This window comes from Malania oleifera, chromosome 1 (genome assembly GCF_029873635.1).
Source record: "Malania oleifera isolate guangnan ecotype guangnan chromosome 1, ASM2987363v1, whole genome shotgun sequence".
Lineage (NCBI taxonomy): Eukaryota > Viridiplantae > Streptophyta > Magnoliopsida > Santalales > Ximeniaceae > Malania > Malania oleifera.
This window is the reverse complement of record NC_080417.1, coordinates 92,647,797-92,657,060: the sequence shown is the minus strand read 5'-3', so window position 1 is coordinate 92,657,060 and position 9,264 is coordinate 92,647,797.

The window sequence follows — 9,264 nt, the reverse complement described above, 5'->3', positions numbered from 1 at the left end:
ACATGAGTTTTGTTCAAGTAAATTAGTGTGTGAAGTGTTTAGTTGAGTTAATTTCAGTGTTGAGATTAGTACGCCTTCACTTAAGGTTAATGTTAGAGTTAAGATTGTTTTTTATGTTTAAGATAATTAAGGTGTTTCTTTATTTCATTGTAGTTCTTCACTTTAACGTTACTTTAATGCTTGTTTAAGTTTAGTAATTTTGATTGAGTTATTTTTATTGAGAGTTTAGTTGTTTTCATTTAAAGTTAGTACTGACACTGAAGGATTGGCCTGTTATTAGTGTGTTAATTAGTGTGTTGAAATTAAATATGTGTTTAAGTTAATTGAGGTTTTTGCTTTGATTTGTTATTTGAGTGTTTAATTAGTGAGTTGTTCGGTTGGTTTATGCGTGTTAGATTCACATTTTAGGTTTCATGTTATTTAATTTCATCACAAAATCTCAAAAATTCCAAGATTTTGAATATGAACCATGTATAGTAAAATTGTTTTCTTATTTTCTTTTTCCTGTTTTGCACTAGTTTAAAACTAATCTTCATTCCCTGAGGAGACGATCTAGTCTTTTTGGGCTAATTATTATAAGACGTAACTTCTATACTTGGGACAGCCCTTGCGCTGCTCATTTATAGAAGTGAGTCATTACTTGCATATGCCGCTTTTAAGGATTTTAAATTATATAAAATGGATGTTAAAAGCACTTTTTTTAATGGCTATATCAATGAGGAGGTCTATGTAAAACAATTATCAGGATTTGAAAACCATAAATATCCTAATCATGTATATCGATTGTATAAAGCCTTGTATGGATTGAAACAAGCTCTGATAGCTTGGTGTGAGAGGCTTAGTGGTTTTCTTCTAGAAAATGGATTTATCTGAGGCAAGATTGACACTACACTTCTCATTAAATCTAAAAATGATCACATGCTCCTTGTACAAATATATGTTGATGATATTATCTTCAGAGCTACAAATGATGAATTATGCAATGAGTTTTCCAAATGCACGCAAAACGAATTTGAAATAAGCATGATGGGTGAACTAAGCTTCTTCTTAGGACTCCAGATTAAACAAGTCAAACATGGGACTTTCATATGCCAATCAAACTATATTAGGGACTTGTTAGTTTTACCGTGATCCCAAGAGGGGGGGGTGAACTGGTATTTTTAAAATTCTATCCCCTAGGTGTTCCTCCTAACAGCAGTATGTTCACAATCCTATAGTCAATCTAGTGCAAGTAATATCAAGAGTTAATTAAAGCAGTTTTAATCAATTACACATGCACCAGAAAGCAGTAATGTACAGGGTAACACACAAATATGTTATCGAGGTTCGGCCAACTGCCTACGTCCCCGCCTTGGCTAACCAGCACAAGGATTATCACAATAACTTGCTCACTTGAACGGGTGGAGCGGAACCTATACAAACCAAGTCAAATTATCACAGGGCTGACCTCAACCTTTACACCAATCCTTACTGGGCTAGATTACCACCCCCTCAGGCCACGCCTGGAATCTCTCAGATATACAATCAAAAGGTACAATAGGGGTGCTTTCACGTAAAGCAAATTTGTACCACAAATGCGCACAATCACAAACACCATAGATGATTTAATAATGTAAGTTCAGTGTGGTCTAGATAGTTTAACTCTCAAAGATGTTTTCTATCAGTGAAGTGAGTACGTGAGAGTATCAATAATAATCTGTGTATTTCAAAATATTCAATCAAACGTGTTCACACAAAATATCAAACAAGCCTCAAGAATATCAATCAGTAGAATATCTCAATCACGTGAATATGTATATGCTTGGATTGCAAAATAGATAATCTTTGTATTCAGCAAATGATATATAAACTTGAATAAATGTTGCCACAAAGATTAATGTAACAAACACAAATATCTTTTCAGAAATAGTTCAATGAAGATTCCACAAGATATTTGAATAAGTTTGAAAATGCTTTTGCAAACCAAAAACAAATACAAACTTCCTAAGTTATTGCAATGAGAATGCAACACTCGGAAGTTTAACAAGTCTTCTTAGGATAGGCTTATTAGAAAAGCCTCCTAAGAATACTTAGGTTATGCTCTCGTTAGAAAAATAGATTCAAAGCACTTCAAACAATGAGAGCAAAACTTTTTGAATACACACTCAAAGCACTTACAAATGATTTTGAACTTTACAAGGAAGGCTAAAGTGTTTGTAGGGAAAGTATGAGCAATAGGAATCAAAGGAGTGTATTTTTGCTTAAGAGAGAAAATTTTTAATCCTTTTGCTAATCAATGCTTAATTCTCCCAAATGAAAGAGTATATATAAACACACCAAAATATTTGACCATTGGGGACCTATTAGGGATTGTTGAAAAAGTTTAATGACATTTTAACCAATTTAACCCTGTTTAAAAAATATTAACTGCGGTAAAGTAGATCAAAAGAGCACTAGCGGCGCTTGTCATTACTTAAGACAATCTCTAGTTTCTTGGTTCTCCAAGAAACAAAACTCAGTTGCCATATCCACAACCGAGGCTGAATATATTGCGCCTAGAAGTTGTTATGCTCAAACGCTTTATATGAAGTGACAATTTATGGATTTTGGTTTGCCCTATGAAATGGTTCTAATCAAATGTGATAACACTAGTGCAATCAATGTCTCAAAGAATCCCATCTAACATTCACAAACCAAACACATTGAAATTAGACATCATTTTATTCATGATCATGTGGAAAAGAGGGATGTGGCACTTAAGTTCGTGTGCCCTAATGAACAGTGGGCTGACATAATCACAAAACCTCTTCAAGAGAATAGATTTATACAAATTAGACGTGAATTAGGTCTAATGCAGAGTAGAGATGCCCCCTAGAAGTATGCTTGAGTGCATAAACTGAGGGGGAGCCACTTAATCTAGAAAACTTCTACTCTGAAAATTTAAACATTCTCTCACGTCAATTATAAATATACTTCATACTTTGTGAGATCACTTTTGTTATCCATTTTGCACTACATGACTATACTATCTCTTGGATGTTGGAAGTAATGTACTTATTATATAAATTGCTTTGATTCATATTGAATTGCTTGAGTTGATTGATGTAGATATTGTAAACAATTTTTTGAAATCAATCAGGTCTTTGATATACATATTTTTTTAGGAAATGCTCTATTTTCAAATGGCATGCTACCAAAATTTCTAAAATTCTTCCCAAAATTACATCTTGTATTTGAATGACTATTATCCACTACATGCTTATATGCTTATATCTAAGGTTTCTTTCAAACCTTATCTACCTTAGCCCTTTTGTTGATGCCAAAAGGGGGAGAAGTATGCAAAATTGGGTAAGTCAAATATATCAAATTGTTTCCACATATGCTCTAGATTTATTATAAATATTTATTACGCATATTCTCAGGGGGGAGCCTATTAGGCTTTTCCCACTTTTACTTATTGTATTTGCCATCATCAAAAAGGGGGATAATGTTGATTCTATGAGTCCTTCCCGTTTTGATTATGACAAATCCAATGGTTCTTACCTGTACACTAAGTTCTCTGAACAGGATCATCCTTGGCATGCACTAAGGGTAGGAACGCAAGGAAGCCATAAGGAACACAAAGACCATATCACATATGGCTTTTGAAGAGCAAAGAGGTTGAAGAACAAAAGGTATGAAGACCATTTTTTTAGTGCAATTGTATTTCATTTGGGTCTGTAAGAATCATGGTTTGTAATAATTAATACATTGCATGCATGATAGGTTGAAATAAGCTCAATAACCATAGATTGACCTTCAGACCCCATGCACATAAATGAAAATCTCTTAAGCTAAAATATCACATTTATACAAAAAGGGATAAAACTTAGCGTCATAATTAGGGTCAAAATTATGTTTTTGAACAGCCCCAGTCGACCAATCCCTTCGTGTAATAACTAGCTTGGTCGACCAAACACTTTGTTGGCTGAAAAGTCAAAATATTGACTAAGCTTTGGTCAACCGAAACCCTGGCAATGTAAATGCATTGGTTGACCGAACCGATCAGAAGTCAACATGTTGACTTCACCTGGTCGACCGTTCTATCTTGAACATGTCATCCTAGGTTGACCGAATCATAAAGTATTTGACCTCCTAACTACTCGGTCGACCAAATGTATAGTTCATTTAAACTTGGGTTGACCGAACCTAGATGAGTAGCCGACCGTCCTTTGTCTTGGTCAACCGAACCCATGAAGGGTTCAAAATCGCCTTGAGAGAGTCGACCATATCCATAGATCAAAACTGTCACACTCGACCGAACTTGTTAAAGTGGTTGACTGAACCTTGAATATGATCGACCAAACCTTTCGGGTTGAGGAATTTTTTATCGTGGTTAAACAACGATAAATTTCTTTAAACATAATTATTTTTTTTCAAAAATACCAAATGAGTCCCCAACGGTCATATTTTGAGGAGTGTCTATATATAATCCCTCATTTGGCTTAATTAGCATTAGATTAGCAAACATCATTAGAAAAAATCCTTTGAATTTTCAAATACCCATTTTTTCCATACAAGCTTAAAAATCATACTCTTACACATTCCTCTTGCAAAATCTTTTTGGTAAGAGTATCTTGAAATCATCCATACTATAAGCTTACAATCTCATTTGATATTCTTTGATTGATATCGATTTTTATTGAGAGTAAGCTTGAGTTTTCCCTTGTGATTTTATTCATAAGTTTTTTTTGGGAAAACTCTCTAGGGCTTGTGAGTCTTGCATTCTTGTTGCAAGATTCAAGAGCTTGTCTTGTGCTTTTAGCAAAATATTTTTGACAAGTTAGAAATCCAAATATCTTTTATACCTAATACTTGATAAATTATTTTTGAGATGTTTGATTGTGTTCTTAAAATCTTTGAAACCATATTTGTGTTTGATATATATATATATATATATATATATATATATATTGTTTCAAAGAATCTCTCATTACACACTCTCACATATTACTTGCTATATTGACATTATCTTGAGAGTTGTTATACTAGACTTTATTGAGCTTATAAATCCTATCATATTGAAGTGCATTGATTGTATTGGTACATAGTTGCTTATTGGAGAAGCATTGATGTTGTACACAAAATTTATATTGTTTATCTATTGTATTCTAGGTGTGACTTGAGGGGGTGTTAATCTGACCTAGGGTTTCCTTTGCCTAGTAAGGAAAGGGTATTGTATTCAGTGTCACTCCACCCACAAGTGAGCTTTAGTGGAATCTTTGGTCTTGCGAGTTAGAGGCGGGAATGTCGGCACATTTTCCGAACCTTGATAACACATATGTGTCATCTTTACTTTACCTGCTTTGCTATATTATGCTTGCTTTTTTAAATTTATCTTGAGTAAATTTATTACAGTTGCATCTATCTGTTTATTTTAGACATGCTCTTGATTGACTCTAGGTTTGTGAAATACTGCTGCTGGTTTGTTGACCTAGGAAGAAAATTTTAAATATCCAATTCATCCCCCCTCTTGGGATTGCATTAAAGTCAACAATTTGCTAAGTTCTGGGAGGAAATTTGAAAAGAGAGAGAGAGAGAGAGAGAGAGAGAGAGAGAGAGAATTACATGACCCTAGAGAGAGAGAGAGAGAGAGTGAGACAGATTTTTTCCAAAAAAAAAATGAACTAGGATCTATTTATAGGCTGCTGTCCCTAGACAAAACGTCGACGATTCCCTTGAAACCATCGATGGTTTTGTTTTTAACCAAATCACTTTTTACTCTTTCACCTTTACTGGCACTTAGAAACTCAAAATCATTGAGGGTTTTCCTTAGATTGTTGAAACCGTCGACGATTTTCCTGGGATTGTTGAAACTATTGACGGTTTGGTCTCACCAAACCATGCACACACAAAACCGTCGATGGTTTTCCTGAGACTATTCAATCTATCGACTCTTTGGTCCTACATCAGACCAAATTTCCCTTTTATTGTTATTATCATTACTCTTATTTTCTAGATCTATACAAATTGAACAAATTGAGAACTGCATACCGATTAGTTGACATTGAGCTCGATGTGCCAGAGCTGACAGTACCTAAAAATTCCATGCCAATTGAAAATTATGCGCTTAAAGGCGAACTTAGTAAACTTAGTTGAATTTAACCACCCAAGTATCCAATTCAAGCATATGAGGTCCAAATTGAGTTGGGTCAATCTTAACATGTCCATCACATTGAACTGGATGTGCCGGATCTGACGGTGCCCAAAAACTCCCTCCCTACGAGAGCTTTTTCCCCACTTAGAAGTAAAGTTAGAATATAAACAAACGTAGTAAACTTAGTTCATTTTAAGCACTCAGGTGTCCAAATCAGACATATGAGGTCCAAATCGAGTATGGTCAGTCCCGACATGTTCGTGACATTGAGCTCGAAGTGTCAGAGCTGACAATGCATAAAAATTCCATGCCAATTGAAAATTATGCGCTTAGAGGTGAATTTAGTAAACTTAATTGAATTTAACCATCCAAGTTTCTAATTTGTGCATACGAGGTCCAAACTGAGTTAGGTGATTACGCGTCAAAACTGCGTAATTGGGCACTTTAACCTGGTCTTTACGGCTTATATTTTTAATTAAATATCCAAATTTGTCCAATATTTTAATAAAGTTCCATATTTATCATTCTTGAACTTTATTGCCCCATTTATGAATTTTTGGTAATTTTTTATCGCAGAGAAATTCTCGAGAACCAAAAATCAACACCTGTTCGTATTTCGTGCATAACTTTTCCGTCCGAGTTTCAATTGATACGATTCAAATTTTTGGAGAAATAGGAAAGGATTATTTACAATTTATGTGTCTTGAGTTCCAAGTGAAACGGGCTCCAAGAAGGTCAAACTTAGCAGTGAACGCAGAGAGCAAAAATGAAGAAAAAACAAAAAGAAAAAAAAATATATATATATATATATATATATATATATATATATATATATATATGCTTAAGCTCTTGATGTGACCGGTCCATGCATGGCCGGGTCGGATCCTCCATATGGGTCACAGATCTTAGGGCAACTCTCCCCTCCCTTTTTTAATCTTCTTCTTCCCCTTCTTTTCCCTTGTGCCCCTGCGCACCACTCCTCTCTTTCTATCCCTGTTCTTCCTCATTCTCTCCTTGGTATTATTTTTCTCTAATTCCCAGCTCTCTTTTTCTCTATTTTCTCCTATTCCCTATCCTCTGTTTTCTCTATTTTTTTTCTTCTTTCCTTTACTCTTCCTCCCTCATTCTCTATTCCCTCCCTAGCCTCCTTTGTTCGCTTGCAGGTAACGCAGCCACCAACTTGTAGCAGGCCAGCCCCATCTACATATAGCCAGGCCTGCAAATCGTGAGCCATCTTCCACAGCACAACAACCACACAGCCAAGCACTCTAGCCGAGACTCTTCTGCAGCAGTTCCACATACCCGATGCAACCACCAGTTCAGTTAGCCGACACCAGAACAGAGCCACCAGCGATCTCCACCCTGGGGCAACACAGCAAACCAGCTCCATCCTCGGCTCTGCTACAGCAACACCATACCAGATCCCCGAAGCCACTCCTCGGCCAACCTGATCCAGGAACTTCTCCAACACAGCGCCAGTTCCATCTCCACAGCTCTGTTCTTCACACTCTCTCTCTCTCTCTCTCTCTCTCTCTCTCTCTCTCTCTCTTCTTCTTCTTCTTCTTCTTCTTCTTCTCTTTCTTCTTTATCTTTCCTTTTCTTTTCCTTATTCAATTAGCAAGATGACATTACTGTTTTCTTTTTATTTTATATTTATTAATGTTAGTTGAAGTTTTGAATCTTAAATTCTGCTGCAATTATTTATTTATTATTTTTTTTCACGTAATTTAGTTACTTTAGTTAAATCTGGTTAGTTCTAAAATAAAAAAGAAAAAAAAAGAATAAAATAAAAAAGAAAAAAAGTGTTATTGTTTTGAAGTTTTTCCAAAAAAATTCACTTCTTTCTATTGAAGCTTGAGTTAGTTAGGGTTAGTTTTTATTAAAGCTTGTGTTTTTATTGTGTTTTGTCTTCATTTAATTCGTTAACAATTTATTTTAATTCATGTTCTTGGTTCGTGTTAGAGGTTCGGTTTTTATTGCGCGTGTGTGTGTTTGGTTGAGTTTCCATTGTGTGTTTTCAATTCCATGTTCTAGGTTGCCATTTTTAATTAACGCGTGTCCCAATGTTTCCTTGAGTAGATTAGGGTTTCCATTGTTTACTCCTTAGTTCCATGCATGATAGTTTTAGGGTTTCACTTTGCGTGTTATTTTAATTAGTTTGAATGAATCTCAACAATTTTGAAAATCCTGATTCTGAACTGAGTTCAGTACATTTTTATTTTCGATTGGACGAATATGAAATTTGAAATTAAAACACATTCCTTGAGGAGATGATATAACCCTTGGGCTGAATATTACATGACATAACTCTTATACTTGGGATAGCTTCCGAGCTACTCATTTTTTGAGTGAGTAATTAGGTCAATTTGGACACGTCCATCACATTTAACTAGATGTGTCGGATCTGATGGTAGCCAAAACTCCTCCCTCAAAGCTTTTTCCCTACTTAAAAGTAAAGTTAGAATATAAATAAATTTAGTAAACTTAATTCATTTTAAGCACTCAAGTGTCCAAGTACGGCATACGAGGTCCAAACCGAGTGCGGTCAGTCATGACACGTCTGACACATTGACTTGGATGTGCCAAAGCTAACAGTGCCCAAAAACTCCTCCCTGAGAGCTTTTTCCCCACTTAGAAGTAGAGTTAGAATACAAACCTCATAATTATAACCTAGTTATTTAAGCATCCAGGTGTCCAATACGGGCATACGAGGTTCAAACTGAATTACGTCAGTCTTAACATGTCCGTCACATCGAACTGGACATGTTGGATCTAATGGTGCCCAAAAACTTCTCCCGGGAGCTTTTTCCCCATTTAAAAGCAAAGTTAGAATGCAAGAAAACTTTTTAAACTTAGTTCATTTTAAGCACTCAGGTATCCAAGTCAAACATACGAGGTCCAAACCAAGTGTGGTCAGTCTCGACACATCTGTGACATTGAGTTCGACATGTCAGAGTTGACAATGCTAAAAAATTTTGTGTCAATTGAAAATTATGAACTTAAAGCAAACTTATTAAACTTAATTGAATTTAACCATTCAAGTGTCCAATTCGAGCATACGAGGTTCAAACGGAATTGTGTCAATCTTAACACATTTGTCACATTGAACTGGACATGTCAGATCTATCGATGCCCAAAAACTCCTCCTT